The sequence below is a fragment of the Haliaeetus albicilla genome, chromosome 13 (assembly GCF_947461875.1).
Source record: "Haliaeetus albicilla chromosome 13, bHalAlb1.1, whole genome shotgun sequence".
Taxonomy (NCBI): domain Eukaryota; kingdom Metazoa; phylum Chordata; class Aves; order Accipitriformes; family Accipitridae; genus Haliaeetus; species Haliaeetus albicilla.
Genome location: NC_091495.1, coordinates 11,595,117 through 11,614,087, shown reverse-complemented (window position 1 = coordinate 11,614,087; position 18,971 = coordinate 11,595,117). Strand labels below are relative to the sequence as shown.

The window sequence follows — 18,971 nt, the reverse complement described above, 5'->3', positions numbered from 1 at the left end:
GCAAACCTCTACTCCCGTGAACGTTCTGGTTTGGTCAGCGGGGCCGCAGGTTACTCCGGCGGCAGCGGAGCTGGTCAGCGTACGCCGGCGGCGTTGGGATGCGGCGCTCACCCAGCGGGCTTCCTGCTCGGAGCTCACAGCGCCAAAGTCAATAATCACGACACCGCACTGACAGATGCGTCTGTCAGAAGTAGGAGGTACTGACTAGATTTACTACAGTCTTGAACAACCGAGTTGTAATTTTCCGCTCTCCTAGCACGTAGCTTAACGATGCGAGGTGCGTTCCGATGCCAGTATGTACCGAACTGCAACACTTAACCTTTCATATCTTAGAATCTGTGCGGATTGTGCTGGCTTCTCCTGCACAAGACTCTGAGCCCCTTTTGTCTAATTATGCTGCTCCATAACTACCTCCAGGAGGGGGTCTGAATTTAACCTAACAAAGTCTCAATTACCTATGCCTTATAGTCTGCTTGGTCAGAGGATGTAAGACACAGTTATCATCGTGATCCTAGCAGGACAAGGATAGAGTAAGCAGTGCTCAGTCTTACCAGACGTGGCAAACAGGCATTCTTTTGTTTTTAATTTCCTCTGACCTCGCAGATTGTCCTTGCAAAGTTCTTGCTGTTCATGAGCGAATGCATCCGTGTTTAAACAAACTCAGTACACGAACTGCTTCCACACACTCGATAACGTCTTTTGCTTACACTTCCACCGGATCACCAGAGCCACCATTCATTGCCGTATTCTTAAGTCAAGAAGAGATGAAAGTATACAAATCACTGAAAATATACAAAAGATTTGACACATAGTCTTTAAAGGCACATACAGACAAACACCGCAATAAAATACTGTAATTGATTCAGTATTTCAAAGTCTCCTAAATAAAAAGAGAACTTTTCATTGCATGACACATTTCTAACTCCTAAGAGATGTAAACTGCAGAGGTAAAGCTTACAGCCACGTCTAGACATCACTTTTCCAATGCCAAATGCCACAACGGTTGTGGTGATAGGCCACGCAAGATGCAATCATACATAAAGCACATCACGTTTGGGAGACTGCAGATTAATGTTTTTTATCAGTTGACAGAACTACTCTTAAGCCACATACCTTCGATATTTTATAAACTTCATTTGCCTTTCCTATATTTCTTTACCATTATGGGGATGAGATACACGTTATGTCTTAAAAAAACCCGAAACAAAACAACAAACCCCATTTCAAGCTCTCCTCAATCTCTTTTCCTAACAGGTGGAGGACTCGCTGCATAAAGACTTAATAAAGCACCCCACACTGACAACACCACCCCGAACAGATTCTGCACTGTTTGGTGCAGTCCCTTCCGCCGCAGTTAGCACTTGATACCCAGCACTATCCGTTTGCTACACTGATCAAATTCTTTCAGGTTTGACCCCTGTACACAAAGATCGCCCCACATGCCAGTGAAATAACGTCACCGAGGCAGCAGTGGAGGAAATCTACACTTAAGTCATCACACAAGCAGTTCCCATCCACACTGGTTCTCCATCAGATGAATTTAGCACCTTGCTTAAAGCATGTTGTGGAGAGCAGGTCTAACGATGTCTGATGAAACCTGGCGTACGAAAACTGGCGTACAAAGCACCCAGCATAGCAAGCGCGAAACTAGCTTGAACATCACACCTCAAGACAGCTATAGCCCGGGCAGGAATATATATGGATGAATGAAGATATGGCCTGTCAAATGCCTCAGGATAAAGCAAATGAAGCGCATATCAAAGTATAGGTACAAAGGTATGAAAAACTGCAAATGAGATCACTTTGTTCCTGAAGGCCCCAAAACATTCTAAGTAAATAGTTTTGGCAGTAAAGATCTCCAGATTGGTTTTATACTACTGTTTTACCTGATTCTATGCTAAAAAATGCGCATTAAATGCCGAAGAAAAAAAAAAAAAAAAAAAAAGGAAAAAAACACTGACTTCTTCCCAAGTTCAGTAACCCAGCTCATCATCCTTAATAGAGCTGCGGAAAAGTAACAATTACTGGAACTAATATCACATGTTTTTAACTTAAAAAAAAAATGTTATTATTTCAAGCCACAATGAAGAAAGAGACCTATCTGATTACAAAGCCAGAACCTTGTCCATCTTTCTGACAGAGACTTAGACCCTTCACTGAATGCTCTAGTGGACTGTCTAGTATTATCTTAACATGGACCCCACAACAGAGCTACTATTCCTGAGAGATTAATACAATAAATCATAGAGCTCATTATCAGGAAGTTTTTCCTGATAAACAAACTAGATTCTGCCTTAATCTTATAAAATTATTTTATTCACTGTATTACCAAAGGGTCTTTTTCAATATGTAAGTTTTAAATGTTATTTTATATTAATTCCTGTATTTTAACTTTTGTAAAAGGCACTCAACAAAACTAATACGTTCTGCTTTCCAAACTGCAGCCACAGCTCTCTCAGGCTCTGGCAAAAAGCCTTTTTAAGATAAACATGCACAAGTCTGTTTTTTCATCCTAAGAAAATATCGGAATAATTGAGGATATCCTTCCCTGTCATTGTCATATCCTCTGTTGCTCTGCTTGATTGCAACACACAACACGAAGAGACTGAGAAATGCATTTGCTCCGATTCCATCCCAAGTAAAAAATAAATTAAATTACATTATAAATCCACATTACTAAGGAGAACAGAGAAAGCAAAATTACGTGGTATTTAACAGCAGACAGTGGTTTCTGAAGTTAGCCGAATACCCCACTCATTTAACAGATTTACTTGCACGGAAGTTACTGTATTATTGCAAGCTTACAGTCCTGCCACTCATGACTATTTCAGTGTACTGGTCTGGGGCGGGGGGGGGGGGTGGAAGTGCAAAATTTCACAGCTGTATGCAGAGTTAGTGGTACTTGTCAAGGCCACTGAACACATAAAGCTAACACGAAAGTTAAGCTATATGTTAACAAAGTCCTATTGTAATGCAAGCTGAAAATATATAAGGTTTTTTTCCTACTTTTGTAACATCAACAGAAGTTGACATTACTGACTAAGAGAACAAAATGAATAATTGTCTCCCATGTGTACCCACCCCTTGTCAGATGTTTTGGCAGATTAATTAGTGCATGGGTGACAATCTTCATACCTAAGTCAGGTTCTAGGAAAACTGTAAGAATGTATCAGTGTCTCTGGATAAACAAATCTGACATCAGAAGAAACAACCAGGCCATCATTAGGCAAGGTTTAATGTTTTTTGGAAGCATATCCTACCCACATTAATCATTTACTCTTTCAGCAGTGAAGAGTTACATCCAAATGTAGATATACTACAAAAGCTCAGAGCTGTTCTGTGAGCAGCTGTTTTACGTTACTACGCCAGCAACAAAGAACAAGAACAGCTAGAGCAAAACTAACATATAGCAAGTAGACAAGATCTAATAATCTAAATTGCTGTATTCTCCTTGAATGTGCCTCCCTCCATTCCACCTCCAGGGAAACGCTCATCACTTCATCAGGTCAGATCCTCAGGTAGTATCAGTGATTCCCTTCCAAAACAACCGTCTCTTAATTACTGAACTGTAAAGTTGCAGGAAATGTGTCTTCCTGCATTTGCATATGTCCTGGTTTCAGCTGGGATAGGGTTAATTTTCCTTCTAGTAGCTGGTATAGCTTTATGTTTTGGATTTAGTATGAGAAGAATGTTGATAACACACTGATGTTTTCAGTTGTTGCTCAGTAGTGTTTAGACTAAGTCAAGGATTCTTCAGCTTCTCATGCCCAGCCAGCAAGAAGGCTGGAGGGGCACAAGAAGTTGGCACAGGACACAGCCAGGGCAGCTGACCCAAACTGGACAAAGGGGTATTCCATACTGTGTGACATCATGTCCAGTATATAAACTGGGGGGAGTTGGCTGGGGGAGGGGAGGAGATCACTGCTCGGGAACTAACTGAGACTGAGAGGCTGCATGGTGCTTAGTTGCTGGCTGGGGTTAAACCACAACAGCATATTTAAATGCACGTGTTTATGACAATTTACCAATTAAATACAGACACCAGAAAAACTTCTGAGAAATGAACCAGTGACAGAGGAGGGCAGGCAATGACCAAAGAAACGAAAATCCTCAGATACATGCCAGCTCTCCCCAACACACCATTTGCCTATTGCTCTAAACCATTTCTTCTCCTCTTCCTTAGATTGTAATTCAAGACACATATTATGTCTTTTGCTATTTGTAAAGCTCCCAGCACATTCTACAACACAAAGGAATTTAAAAACATTAATTATTAAATGAAATCTAACTCTCCATATACAGCATTGTATTTATCTAAACATTTTTTTGCTACATAACATTAAGTAGTATGAAACATTGAACTGCATACCAAAGGCCATAAAATATATAATGAGCAAAAATAACTTTCATCTTTAAATGACAGCTTTTATTTCCTGCTTGTCAGAAAGAAAATTAATAAATAAAAAAAAAAACTGGAAGTGAAATTACTAGCAACAAACATACTTAGTATTTGGCTGTTAAATGCTAACCCACCTCAATAATGCTCTTCTGCAACATTTTAGTTCTGTTTTATGAACAAGATTTCCAACTATAAACACATGCATTTTGGGGCACCAAGCTACCAAGAGGAACATGGACACATGGAAGAAAATGTGCAAGAAAACCCTGTCATTGCCTTTCTCTGTTCTTGGAAAGGACCACAACGAAGTGGGAAGCAGCAGCATGTAAGTATCAATACTGTGATTTAGCTTCCTCTGCTCTCTCAGATTCCCACAACACAGTCTTGGCAAAGGTGCAAGGAATCACAGGACCTTTACTCAAATATGTCTACATGAGTAGTTCTATTCACAAGCAGAAACATGCCCTGTCCACCCTCCAGTTCTGAACCTACCAGAGCTCTCAATCTCTGTCAATATTTCTGTCTACCAGCAAAAGACTGCATCAGCAATCTCCTTAAGTTAACAGCCAACTTCTTTATTTGGTAAGCTGACCAAAGCATTTTCCTAAACGGACTGAATCTTCACCACACTGTGAAGAATGTAAATAGACACCAATCCTACTCAGTAGCTCTTAAAGTATGCCAACCAAGAAAAAAAAAAAAAAAAAGAAAAAGAAAAATAACAATCAATTCAGATGCCTGTTTTCCAGGACCTTTGGAATAAATTTCCATCGCCCCAAAGCTCATCAGGGTTCTTCCTCCTAAGGCAGGTCTGTTCACATTGAGCATTTCAGAGAGCTCTTAAGGGAAAAGTCAGATTTTCTCAGAAATCTCTCTTTTCTGTATTTGGGGTAGGACTTTCAAGGCTGCTCCCACTGAAAGCATCAGAAGTTTTACTCCACCTCAGCACAGGGTGGATTAGGCCACTCTCCTCTCCCTCTGTCCTGGTAAACAACAGGCACAAACTTTTGCGTAGAAATTCCGTCACGCTTTGTCTTGCTTTTAAAGCACCTGAGATAAGCCCTGCATATCACATGCTTAGAAAATGCAGGGTTTCCACTACCAACAGGATACAGTTTTGCATTGAAAGAACAAATTAAAGTGCTGAGAGAAGGGGTTGAAATGAAAATGGCATGTAGCGGTAGACATCAAAAATGGGATCTGACTTCTATTAGTTGAATCTCTGATTGGCAAAGTTGCCTGATTTTGCCCAGGCTTGTCCAAAAACCTAGCTTAATTATCATCATCAATAAAAAGCTAAAGGCATTTTATCTACAAGGTAGGGAATGCCTCCTCTCAAAAGAGGGAGTTCCATGATAAGAGCTAATCTAAAAAACCCGAGGAATGCAAACTATTTTCTCAGTTGTAAAAACAAGAAAGAATTGCACAAACACAAGTTAAAACAACTACTGGTAACCTCGCACTTCTCCTACACAGACAACTTCTGGGCTAAGGCCCTACTCAGTGTTCTTCAGGTAGCTATGCTTTCAACGAGCCCAATATTCAAAGGATGGAGTCCCAAAAGAGGGCATTACTCTTACGCATCTTCACAAATGCAGCCCTTCCCATTAACCTCATTTTCTGAGTTCAGAAAAGCAGTGCAAGGCTACCTTCAAAATAGCTTCAGCCTTTTCAACAGGGAAGTCAGAAAATCAGTCCACATTTTATTTTGTGGATAGCTGCCTGGCAGCCTGTAAGACAGCTCATTCTGGTTGGTCAGAGCACCTCGAAGTTACAAAAGACTTTGCTTTTTATACTTTGGGTTATAGTATAGTTTTCTGAAACTTCTACACACAAAGCTTAACTGTGTTATACCCTACATACACCAATCTATTAGCATGAGGTGTTGATTATTATTAGATCAGTCACAGTGCCTGCTACTAAATAAATTTTTTTCCCCTTTTTCTCTTCTGCAACAGATTAACGTTTACAGTCTATAGATGTGCAAGAATTCCATGGTGTTGGTACACTATTGCTTTGTCAATATTTTCTCTGAAAGACCCTCTAAGTTACAGAAGATCTAGTTACCTCCAGAAACTGGGCCACATATTTGTCAGTCAGACACACCACTATAATTCTGTTACAGAATTCAAAAAGGTTTGTATTAACTACGCAAATTACAAAATATTCCTTGTCCGTTAAAACTTATACTAGAAATCATTGATCGTCATAACCAAATCAATTAATAATAGTTACCAATGCTAACAGCCTTTTAAATGAAGCCTAACTATCATTTCTTTTCTTCTCTACACCAGCCCAGGCCACAGCAGAGCACGCCTCAATAAATTAAAACATCAAAATTTATTGTGTTAAAGAGTTAAAGTCCAACATACACTTTCTATGAAGCTTGAACATACGTAAAAAAATAAATCTTTCAATTCCACCTGCATTAAGATTTAATTAAAGCCACCATCATTCACAGTACAACGCAGAAATTAAATTGCTATAGTGGGTCAAATAATCAGCCCGATATCCTGTTTCTAACAGCAGCTTACCCTATGTCCTCCAGAAGAAAACATATGAAATGTCACAGCAGACACTCATCACATGATCTGTCCTAAGGTAAGTTTCTTAACCCCCGTCAGATACTGTTGATTTACGCCCTAGAGCATCACAGTTAACATCCCTTCGGCTGTAGCTGTTACTGTTCCTCCCGTCTCTAGGAATAGTTCACTTTTTCATCCCACCAGGCTCTTGGTTTATATGCTTTCCTTCGGTGGTAAGTATTACAATTACTTGTATTTTTAAAAAAATGGTGGTTTAGGGGTATTGTATACATTGTCTTTCAAACTACTCCCTATAACTATTCATTGTATCAAAGGGTAATGGAATTATTATTTATTAATGGCCAAACATTATTTTGCACATATATAGCCTACCTCCTCTAATTGACCTCCCTGAAACAAAGCTACACTAATATTTGCAGTTCAACTTCATATGAATATCTTCCAATCTCTATTCTTTGATAGGAGATCACAAATTGATTATTCCAGGTGAATTTGAGCACCAGTTTAATAATGTCCTTTGTGTTATTAACACAGCATTGCACAATGACTGTGGCAATTTTTTTTTGCCCAACGCTAAGTATTAAGGAGGTGCACAAGTTCAAATAAAACATTGTTGAAATCTTCCTCCCCACCTTAATAAATATAGTTAATTTACAATCCAGTAGCATGAACGAGTAACTTGATTATTCCAACGTGCATATTCTTGAATTTATCAACATCATCTGCTATGTTTCCCTTTTACCCAGCTTTCTTGGATTCCCTTTACAATTTCTCAGTCTTCTTCAACCTTGCCTAATCCAAATACTTTTGCATCATTAGCAAGTTTTGGCACACCATCATTCATCCAGTTTATTAGATCACCAACATACATGTTCACCACCCTTTTTTCAGAGTTGTTTCTACATCACATGGTAATTTAAGGTTTACATTGTTACTGACAAAAAAGAAAGTATTCTTAGTCATAAGAAAAAGTACATACACTCTTTGCAAACTAGAAAGGAGAGTTGCAGTTTCCAAAAGACTTGCTTGGTTCTAAGCAAAGCTCGGTATCTGAACTCTTCACGTGAGCCAAACGCAAGACTGTCACAACGTGTACAGGACATCAGGCTGTAGGTCGGTGTTCTCTTCTTCCCACGCCATCACCCATCCAACATGTCACAGACCTGACTCTCTCCAGAAAAATCCTTTGGTTAGAAATCCTTCTACCTACATTTATGCTTAATCAGTGCTAAGTTTATAGTCCCTTAGGTATTTTCAGAAGTTGCTCATGTATAGGTGGCTATAATATGTACAACTACTTATTAGTGCAGCAACGATAAGGGAGAAATATATTTTAAAACCAATATGCACATTCCTTTTACATGCTTTATGCTGCATCACAGTCTTGTGTCCTTAATTCCAGATGGCACTTTTAGCATTCATTTGCTGACCTTGAGAAACACTTTAAAGAGCAATCTTAAAGCCTTCTTTACTTTCCTCTGCATCTAAAGCCAAAAATACCAATCAACATCGTTCAGACGGCACGGCATTGCATTTGCATAGTTACATTACCTTTATTTGACCACAATCTAATCTTGCCAATTCACTAAAATTGGGCCAAATTTCATTATATTATGCATAGACATTGGAAGTTGAAGACAATGAAATTAAAATGCTCCTAATCCTTCAAACCTTCACATTAAGTCATCCTTGACTTCAGCAAGGTTGCTTTAAAAATGCATTCCATTATACATTAACAAGTAAAAACCAACAGATTTAGCTAGTGAAAATCATTCTCATTAATTCAAAAGAAAAACAGCTCAGCTGTGCTATCTTAAAGAAATCAGTAAAACCAATACTAAGATTTCTTGCCTACCAGAGCACCAACTGTGAATAAACAGATTAAATTAAAATTACCTAAAGGTTTATTTAAACAGAAGAGATGCAAGCAGAAGAAAAGGATAGTATGCACACATTTAACAAGGAAAGCCAAATCTGATTTTCATCTAAAAAATAACATCAATAACAATTTTGATTCCTCATATATTTAAGATAAGCTGTACCTTGTTATATCTTTTAGCTTAAAAATTTTCAGCAGGATCCAATATCCAGACGTTTCAATCATAAGCTCCATTTTGTCAGGTAGCTTTACAGTAAAAAAAAAAAAACCCAACAAAACAAAACTATCCCCAAAGACCAGACAGTCAAGCCAAATACCATCAAGAAACAGAAAAAAAGAAAATAACCATCCCAACCATGCACACAACCCAAAAATAAAGATGCAGCGTTACTGCCTCCAAATCACACTACTGCACAAAAGAGATGAAGACCAAGTCAACAAAAGCCCCATAACCTGATAAAGCACCTAAATGTCAGCTTTTGGACACTTGGACATTCAGACTCATTGATGCTTTCACACTCCAGAGTTCTCCTCACTCCCTGCTACAGCCCAGAGGAAAGAGGAAAGGGGAAGAGTCATGGACCGCCGTTCCCGCTCCCGGGGCTATTCCCACATTTGTGAGGAGCCCTCTTCCTTCAGAGCGTGTGAGATGTCTCCTCATAGACCACCTCTTCAGCTCCAAGTGCACAGCAAACCAGGCGGCCTTAAGCAGCAGAAGGGCACCTGTGTAGGACAGGCTACACTCAGTCTGGACACGGATCGGATCCAACACAATCCGAGGAAGCTACAAGGGCCCACCGCGTTTTGAGGTCTCCTGCACTAGGCACAGCAGGATGGGGTTAGACGGTGGAACCAAAATCATACTTTTATCATGATCTTGGACTTCAGCTCGGGTCTACCTCAGTTCCTTTAGGATCTAGTCTTCGTTTTAAAAAAATATATATTAAAAAATAAAAATTAATCTACGAGGTGGCATCAGCAGCTTTCACAGAATCTCTGAGTAGAGAACCAGTAGATTTAAAAAATGGAACCAGGCCTTTTCACATAAAATTTCAGAGAATCTTGTGCACAGGCATACTCCTCACAGGAGGAACACCTACAGGGTAATGGTTTGTTTTCACAGATCGGGAGCTGTTCCAGTGGAACTCCACAAAGTACAATAGGCCAAGGCACGCTGCACTTCACGATGGACCTGGACATAAAAACACTTTTATGGCATCTGCTCAGCATAAAAATTAAGCCTTTATTGAAATCTTCTTGTAATTGAGCTGGACACACACGCACAAATATATTGCATACTAAGTATTATAGCCTGGCTCCTGCAAAGACTTGTATACATGTTTATTATTATGTATATAAAAGAAATTCCATGGTTTCAAAAGCCCTATTCATGAACGTGAATTTAAGCACACGGGTGGGTCTTTGCAGGACTAGGACCCATACGCTACTGAGCAGCGCTGCCTGCTGAAAACTTTTTACCTTTGGATACTACCAGCAGTTTATAAAACCCCCTCAGCTGACTGAGCCTTGCATCAGAGAAGGACTTGCTTCCAGCTGAGGAGCTGGAGTTCAAGTACACTTTTCACAGTGCATATATCTATGCTAAACTTAAATCCAGATTAAAATGAGCTACTTAAGTAACATTTAATCAAACACAGCCTCACTGGATAGGAAGAGAAACAGAATGAAGAGCAGCCCCTTTGGCTGTCGTGGTGTAAAACAAACATAGAAAAAGGAAACCATAGAGTTACCAGAAGTATGTAGACAACTTTTTTTTTTATATTAAGTACTTTCTCCAAGATTGGACGAGCCATTGGCGGCCAAGACAATTCGCGAAGTGTACAAAAGCAGATGTATTTCACAGAAAGCCATTCTATACTTAAGTTACGATAACTGACTCACAGGCTTCTGCGGGACAAGAATGACCAAGAGAAAAGTCAGTCATTACTATTAACATTGGTTGCTAATTAACCCTCACAAACAATACTGCACCAAAGCTATTTCTGCTACTATTACAGAAACATTTAAAAGACACTTTTAAAACTGTAAGTATAATGTACATGCAAAAGCTCAATTTGCTGAGTACAGAGATCAGTCCTCGCTCTGGCCTTGATCCGCACCACTAGATTCTCTGAGGTCGCTGATCGAGCCAGTCACGCTTTCAAGCTTCTCACGCACAAATGCAGTGGCAGAACTGATGGCCACAAGCTCTGCCACAGATTTTGGGGACTATCTTTTAGCTGATGGGCCGTGCTTCAAACCGTAAGTTTGCAAAGCTCCCAACTTTTGTATCGTGACCCATTAGGTACACAAAAGTGCCCTCTGCCTGTAAGCAACTCTGGCACAGCCTCCTAAAGAAACCAAAAAAAGTTCAAGAAAGTACTGCCAGTAACAGGACAGGGCCTAAAGCTTATTTGCATTACTATAATATTAACACACGCTTTACTTTACACCCTGTAACAAGTACTAGATGTCAGCTACAGACCCCCCGGAGGGCAAGAGCAAAAGCTGTATAATCTGTATTTTGTCACTCATATTTGATAGGACATCCTCAGCCGGATAACCAGAGAGCAGTCCCTGCTGGGCCTGCCTCCCCTCACATCTCTCCCCCAAAAGACCTGACTACCTTCTCGCATAATATGGAGGTTGGCAGGTGGTGACTTGCGATTTGGGGGGAGCCATTTTATATGTCTATTTTTCCAAACTCCAAAGAGCTTCAGCACATAACAGTGCTTTCAGAATAACCAAACCCAGTAGCGATTATCTGCATAGAGTTTAAAGAAAAAAGAACTGGCTTCTGGTAGAAGTCTTTCTTTCAGCTCTGGTTGCAGGCTACGTGCCAAAAATCCCAGAAAACTTTTTAAGCAACAACATATTGAACCCAAGCCTTCACCGGTCACTGTTTGCTCCCACCTCGTTAAAGTTACAAACAGCTGAAGAGCCGCTTATAATGGAAGCCTACGATTATTTTATGCAAATCAGAGATAAAACGCTCTCGATAGGAAAGCTCCGGCACACACTATATCCACACACCACACATACATTATGTGACGCTTGTCCCAGATAGACTCCAATAGAGAGAGCTAGTTTGAGATCTTAAAAATTCATTGACTTCGCCACATCACAAATGGGAGCAGATGTCATTCTTCCCTGCCTCGCTGCGATCTTTTCTGCACAGCTCGCGTTCCATATTGGCCGAGGACGAACGGCCAGTTTGGGCTCGACGTTAACTAACAAAGAACAAGGTGAGCCCCCGGGCGGGGGGGGACAGCGAGGGGCACGCCGCCGTGTAAATACGAGCAGCCCAGCGGAGAGCCCTGCCCGTCCCTAGCTCTTTACAAATAGCCCTTGATTCTACAAATGCCACGTTATCTGGGCGTCTAGCAGATTAAATTCAGAGGCTGGACGGACCGTCCGAGGCTTGTTTATCGCAGGTCACCGACTGGCATTTGTAACCCAAGCTCAGCTATTTTCGTGATTTACAAACAGCCGCGTACGCGCCGCTGAGCCGCAGCTGCACACTGCGGCGCGTAACGAGCCTTACGCAAATATCGCCTGTCGCGCACGCCGAGGAAAAGGCACAACTCAGCGGGACTGTTCAAAGTCAGCGCGGGTGGCCGACAGGCGCGGGGACGCGCCCGAGCCCAAACTTGAGCGAACTCGGCGGCGGCTCCTTACCTGCTGGCGCGGCGGCCGCCCGGGCAGCGCGGCGGCTCCGGCTTTGTGCGCTCCCGCGGGAGGCGGCTGTCCCGGCCCGCAAGGCGGCGGCGGTGGCGGCGGCTGCCGGCGGGACCCGGAGCGGGCGGGGAGCGCTGCGGGCCGCTCCCCGGGGGCGGTGGGGAGGGAGACCCGCTCCCGCCGCCCCGGCCCGGCCACCGCGGGGAACTTCGGCGGGGCGGCCGGGAGCTGGGGCCGGCGGCGGCGGCGGCGCGGGGGGCCGGGGCACCCTGAGCTCCTGCTGCCGCCCGCGGGGTGCGGGAAGGAGGGAGGGAGGGAGGGAGAGAGGGAGGGAGGCAGGGCGGGAGGGAGGGGACTGGTGTCCCGCGGGGGCGAGCGGGGCCGGCGGGCGGGCGAGCCGGAGGCGGCGGGGCCGGGGCCGGGCTGGGGCTGGGGCCGGGGCGGCGCGGGGAGTCACGGCCCAGGAATGCCAGGAATGTGGGGCGGCCGCTGCGGCCGCGGGGCCCGGAGACGTCGGGGACGCGACTTGGGATTTCTTTTCTCTTTCGATTTTTTTCTTTTCTTTTTTTTTTTAAAAAAACTCTTCCCCCCCCCCCCCCAGTCCTCCCCCAAGGAAGGAGGAGGGCTGAAACCCACCCCGCGGAGGAGGGAAAAGAAGGGAGGAAGAGGAGGGCACAGGCTCCTGCCAATCCGGGCGGGTGCCGGCTGCAGCTCTCCCGAGGAGGGCAGAGCTGCCAGGCGCGGGGCGCCTTCCTCTCCTCTCCCGTCCCGTCCCGTCCCGTCCCGCCGCGCGTGGGGGCGCGGGGCCGGGCCGGCCGCGACCCGCCGCTGGGTTCGGCGCACGTGTCGGGCCGGCCCGCGGCGGGAGGGGGCGGCGCCGCGCGGCCGGGAGGGAGGCGCGGCGGTAGCCCGGGGCGGGGGGAGCGGCCCCGGGAGGAGCCGGGGTGGGAAGGCAGGCTGTGCACGCGTGGGCCTTGAAGCTCCCGCGGCCCCCCTCCCACCCCCTGGACGTGGGCAGGGTGCCACCCGGCTTCCCTCTTGCCCCTCTTCTGCCCTTCCACGTGCCCCGGCTCATCTCCCTCAGTCCTGCGTTACAGCGTCGTTTCTTCTCCTGCCCTCCCCAGCTTCGCGGCTCCTCTCCCCATTTCAGCCCTTTACGGTCTCCTGCTGGCTGCGTGACCCTCGCCTCCAGAAGGGTGGTTGTCCCCGCTCCTCCAGCTGCGCAGAGGGCTGCTGCAGGAGGCGCGATGGAAAAACGCCCGTGGAGAAAACCTGAAGTTGGTTTGAACCGTGGCGGTTGGTAACTACGTGAGATGCCCGGGACGCTTGATGCTCGGGCGGTGTGGGAAAGCCCTTCTGATGTCTGCTGCAAGGGAGAGAAGGGGCCGAGCGCGTGCCGCGCGGTAGGAAGCGATGAGTACCCTCAGGAAGGTTGGGGCTGCCAAGAGATGTCGAATCGCTCACACCGGACCAAGTAGGCTTAAGAATGGTGCGAGTATTAGAAATCTTGTGTCCATAGCTGATGGACAATTTGCAAAATTATTTTTGCCTTAGACTACCTTTATTTAAAATTATCCACGTTCCCAAAAGTGTATACAAATACTTCTGATACCGGTGGGCACCTGCAGAAATGTCAGAGGGAGGTGTCCCTCTAAAACTGTGACAGTCCCGGAACTTAACGACTCTTACAAACAGGGGGAATTATGAAAAATAGTGATGAATGAGAATTGGTACTATTTTTTAGTTGCTGTGCTTTTTTGCTACTTGTACACCTTTCTGAAGGAGTACATGAGCGGGTTCGTTGAAGTCAGGATTACTCAGATTATTAATGGTAAGAGGATCAGGAGCTGAGAGAGGGAGAAATAGCACACATTCTTGACTTTGATAGATAAGTAATTGTATTTAAATACTGTATGTGGAATCACAGGCCTATGCCTTACCTCTGGCATAATAAGATCATAATTACATTTTGCAAGGAAAGTCCTTTCCACCTGAGACTCAAATATTTTACAAACACCACACCTTAATGAAGTAAGTAATTATCCCCATTTTACATATGGCTACACTGAGGCACTAAGAAGTAACCATTTAAGATTTTAACTTGAATTATACTTAACCATGTCTAGATAGAGAGCTTTCAGTAGCAATCTGGAAGAAACGTCGGAATGAGATGAGAAGATGGATCATAGAGCAGCTGTGCTCTGAATTTATACGGTTCAGCTTTATGCCAGAAAACAGCTTTCCCCTACTGAGTGGAAAGTTGCATGAGAGGCTAGCATGCATCAAAACCAGGGTTTAACTGGTTTGGTTCTGTCAGGTTCTCTCCATACTGGGGCAGGTGTAAAGATGATGTTTTTAAGACAATAGATACTGACTTTTGCATCTGTGCCTCCAAGTGGTGTGCTGGCTACCTTAAGTCTTCTAGTCGAATTCCTGATTTGAAGCTGGTCACTTTCATAGAGCTCTCTGCATTTGAAGTAAACTTATTTAATGACCCTAACTGCAAATGAAATAATGTTGCAAGAAGCATAAACATGCTGACAGATGGGAAGATTTGGAGGGGAGATTTTATGTATTGGTTATCCACAGCGTAGGGTCCCTTACAAGAAAGGCTAGAATAAGTAAAATCAGACTACTTGTCAGCAAGCGCTTTTACTAAAAGGTCAGCTCAACAAATTCGGCAAAGTGAAACGTATTTCAAACTTACCCAACCAAGAGAAGCTCCTGAAACTGGGAATAGGGAACATCATTACTTTTTCATGAGATTACTTAATGCAGTGATTAATGTCTGTATTAGGCTCCCAGAAATTGTAGCAGTAGGTGCTTTAGTAAAACCAATCTTCCTGGAGATTATAGCCAGTTATTGCACCATAAGGAAATCTGTTGTGTTGGTGCTACTACTGCTTTCTGGGACCATTGAAACCTGGAATCTTTACATAAATCTTTGTTCCCTAAGAGCTGTCAGGAGTATATGACCCTGGAATTAACACCAACAGTTGCTACCTGCTATTTGGAGAGTGGTTTCATAAAATACTAAAACTAGATTAGATGTTCCTCACGCTGTTGCAAAAATGGGATGTTAAAATGATACATATCATTGATTTGGTTCCAAACCTCTGTGCTGGTTCAGATTTGTCCAGAAAACTTTGATGGCTAATCTTCTATCACTCGTGTGTAGGCTGGATTATGTACTATCTTTCTATGCTGCTAGGGAATTATGTTACAGCAATTTTTTATTTTTTTTTTTCTGAAAAGGTGACAACTCTAAATTATATTTAGAGACTTTATTGACTTGCTGTAATGATTTATGGAATTTACCTCCAAAATATTCCCTCTGCTCTGGTATAAATTAATTTTTATACTGGTTCCTTCTACAATTTCATCAGGGTTATTATATTAAGATGCTCTACAAAACAGTAGAGCAGATGGGAATTAACTTATTGACATAGGACTGTACCTCAGTTTCCTTAGCTACCAGTCTTCAGTCTGATGTTGGGCATGTAGCAGCACATCCCTGTGTCTTAATTTTCTTCTCTGAAAATTGAGATAATGATAGTGATCTTAAGAACATGCTTTTTGATTTGCAGATGAAAGCACTGCATAGGAGAGAGACTTTTTTTTTTTTCCAGAATTGTGAATTTGACAGGCCTGAATGTTGTCTCAAAAGCCTTATGAAGATGAAGCCCAAAACCATTCAGCTTGACCAAATGGTTAACTATCAGCAGAGGAAGACTGATTTTATCTGGGTCAAAATACAGGAGACATTTGTTATGTCAGTATTATCTGAAGCTATGTGCAATGAATTTTGACGTGTCTTAGCATCTTGCTAGTAAGACCTGTATTAAACATATTTTGAATATGTTTAAACCGAGGCTAAAGTAATTCTAGAGTCTTGTTATAACATGGAAAAATCTCAGTCCTTGTTGGTTGGTGAAACCATGTCATAACCTGTTTCGCATAAAACTGTCTTTAAACTGTGCTTAAGCAACAGCTGGTGGTTTCTCCTGTGAACAGTAGATGATGTTTAATTAGCCTTACAGTCATCTACATTACAATCAAATCAAAGAATGCAGTTGCAACACATTCCCGATTTGTATTGTAAATGTGACCCTAACTGTGTTCCTAAAATCTCTGTCATGTGCTACAGCTGGGTACACTGACCTGATTGTAACGTAAGCAGAAACTTAGTGCACTAGCAGAAATTCCCATTCCTAAAATCATATTTGTTCTTTATAAATTGATACTTTTAATGTTTGAAGCTTACCGCAAGCAAAAAGGAAGGTTTACTTCTCTAGTATTCTGTGCTCTCATTAATTATTCCATTTAATAGTGCTTCTCAAAATCATCTCTTAGAAAAGGAATTTGGATTACACAATCTTGGAAAACAAACCTGTTGCCACCAAGCATGAGCTAACATGTTATAGTACTCTATGGCTTATCACAAGTAAGCCGGCACCCAGTTTTGTAGACCAGAAAAAGTCTTGGTTGATTATCTGTTCAAATAAACTATGCTGTGTTGAATGTTCTAGTTTGCTTAGAGTTGTATTCTGCCTGAGGACGGACTTAATACCTGTGCCTCTTTTCAGCTCTTCAGTGAGAGCTGTAAAATGAAAAACTTTTTAGTGTTTGCGAGTAAAGTAATGATCTTTTGATTCCACGGTTTTAAGTACTCCGAATGGAATTTAGACGACGAATATACCTTTCTATGCAACTGTTACTGCTGTCCAAGCTAGAACAGCCTAATGACAAAATGAAGTAACATTTTTACAGTTTTCATGGATTATCAATTTGGGTACTTTTAAATGTATCATTTAGCACAATCATTAGATCTTCAGATTCCTGAAAACAGCGGTCTCCTCAGCAAAAAAAAAAAAAAAATTAGTAGCTTTTAACAGAAGCTAATTTAGCAGCATGCTTAGAAGTCAGAATACACCACTGATTGGTAGGTATTTTAGTGGCTGCTCACTTCTGATAATCATAATCTTTATGCGTCTCAGCATGGATTCAAGTGTCTGACTGCAGGCACTCAGTTGAAAATATTCTGTTGCTACTTGGAGATAAATGGTTTCTTGAGAAAGCAAAGAGCTAATGTTATAATCTAAAATTTGGGTTTGGGACTGTCACAAACTTGTGTAACTTGAATCGAACCAATAATGTTTGATATCTCTGTGAAATGGGTGTAAGACCATGCTTGGATATGAGAGTACTGTGAAACTGAATTTTAAGACTTTCTGAAATTAACAGTGAAGTGCACTGTAAAAGAATAAAACCTCAGCTAGATATACCTTAGCTTTTTGAAGTCTGTATATTGTTTCTAAAAGAGCCCCAATTCTCACTCTCACTTTTGGTCAAAATTAACAGAAACTTGCTTTGAGTTGGAGCAATTTGGGAATGCTGAGAGGTATATATAAATATTGATTATTTTCTGTGCTGACTATCATTTGCATGATACAGTAGATACCCTGGAAAGATTTAAAACACACAAAAACATTTTCCTGGAAAGGATTAATATAAAAATGGTATAAGAAATACCAATAAAACTGTTGGAATTTAGTCTTGGAAGAGGTGAGGAGATTAAGTGATAACAAAAGTCATTAAGATGTAGAATGCAGTTGTTTTCTCCTTGCGTATTTATTCTATTGGATCATTTCAGTTAGTGGTTCATAAAGTATGGCTGTTTGAGATGGGTTTCCCACTGCAATTAGTTGGGTGACTGAAAACTTACTCTAGAACTTGCCTGTAAAAATGGCAGAAGTAATGTTGAGGTGGTTATGATGTATGTAAGATAAGGAGGCGTACTTTTGTCTTATCTGTTCAACCTTTTAACAGAGAAACATTGGAAGATTTTAGAGACAGCATTAAGATAGGTAGAGGTTAATAAGTGATTAGATTAGTTTGTCATGAATGGTGTAGGTGATGTTCTTAATTATTTCACTGACTGATAAAAGATTTGACCAGTAGGTGAACACAATAAGAAGCAAGTATAGATTCTCAGATAATACCTACATAAATGCTATATATGTATAACTTTATCTGTAAATATATATAATAAATATATGTGTATAATAAATAAGTGTGTGTGTATATATATAGGCCCTAACAGAAGCAAAGTATGAGCTCAAGGCTTTAATTTAGGTAGTTCATAGGAATGGGATGTTCAAATGGAGATTAGGCACAGCAAGGGCAGCCATGATAAATGATCGAGAACTTAGAGAGGTCAACGAAGAAGCAAAACTCAGACTTTTGAAGGCAATCGTGCACATGATGGCCACATACCACTGTGAGAGTTGGCCTTTGAGGAAAAGAGAACTTAAAAAGTAGTTTAAAAAAAAGTTAATAAAAGAGTTAAAGGTGATAGAGGGAGGAAATTACTGAATGTAAACCAAAGGAAAAAGAGATCTAGAAAGCCCTAACAGGAAAAAGGTAGTGTAACTACCAGCGGGCATTTTCTACATGCCCCATTTAAAAA

General features: G+C 42.0%; 1 protein-coding gene across 1 annotated transcript in view; it reads right to left on the bottom strand.

The window, feature by feature from the left end:
• The window catches only part of PTPN14 (protein tyrosine phosphatase non-receptor type 14), a 125,112-nt gene extending 112,350 nt beyond the window's left edge, over positions 1–12,762 (bottom strand). The window contains exon 1 of the mRNA XM_069800146.1: positions 12,503–12,762. The gene's annotated coding sequence lies outside the window, so the exon portion shown is untranslated. The remainder of the gene's footprint in view (positions 1–12,502) is intronic.
• Positions 12,763–18,971: the final 6,209 nt, after the last annotated feature.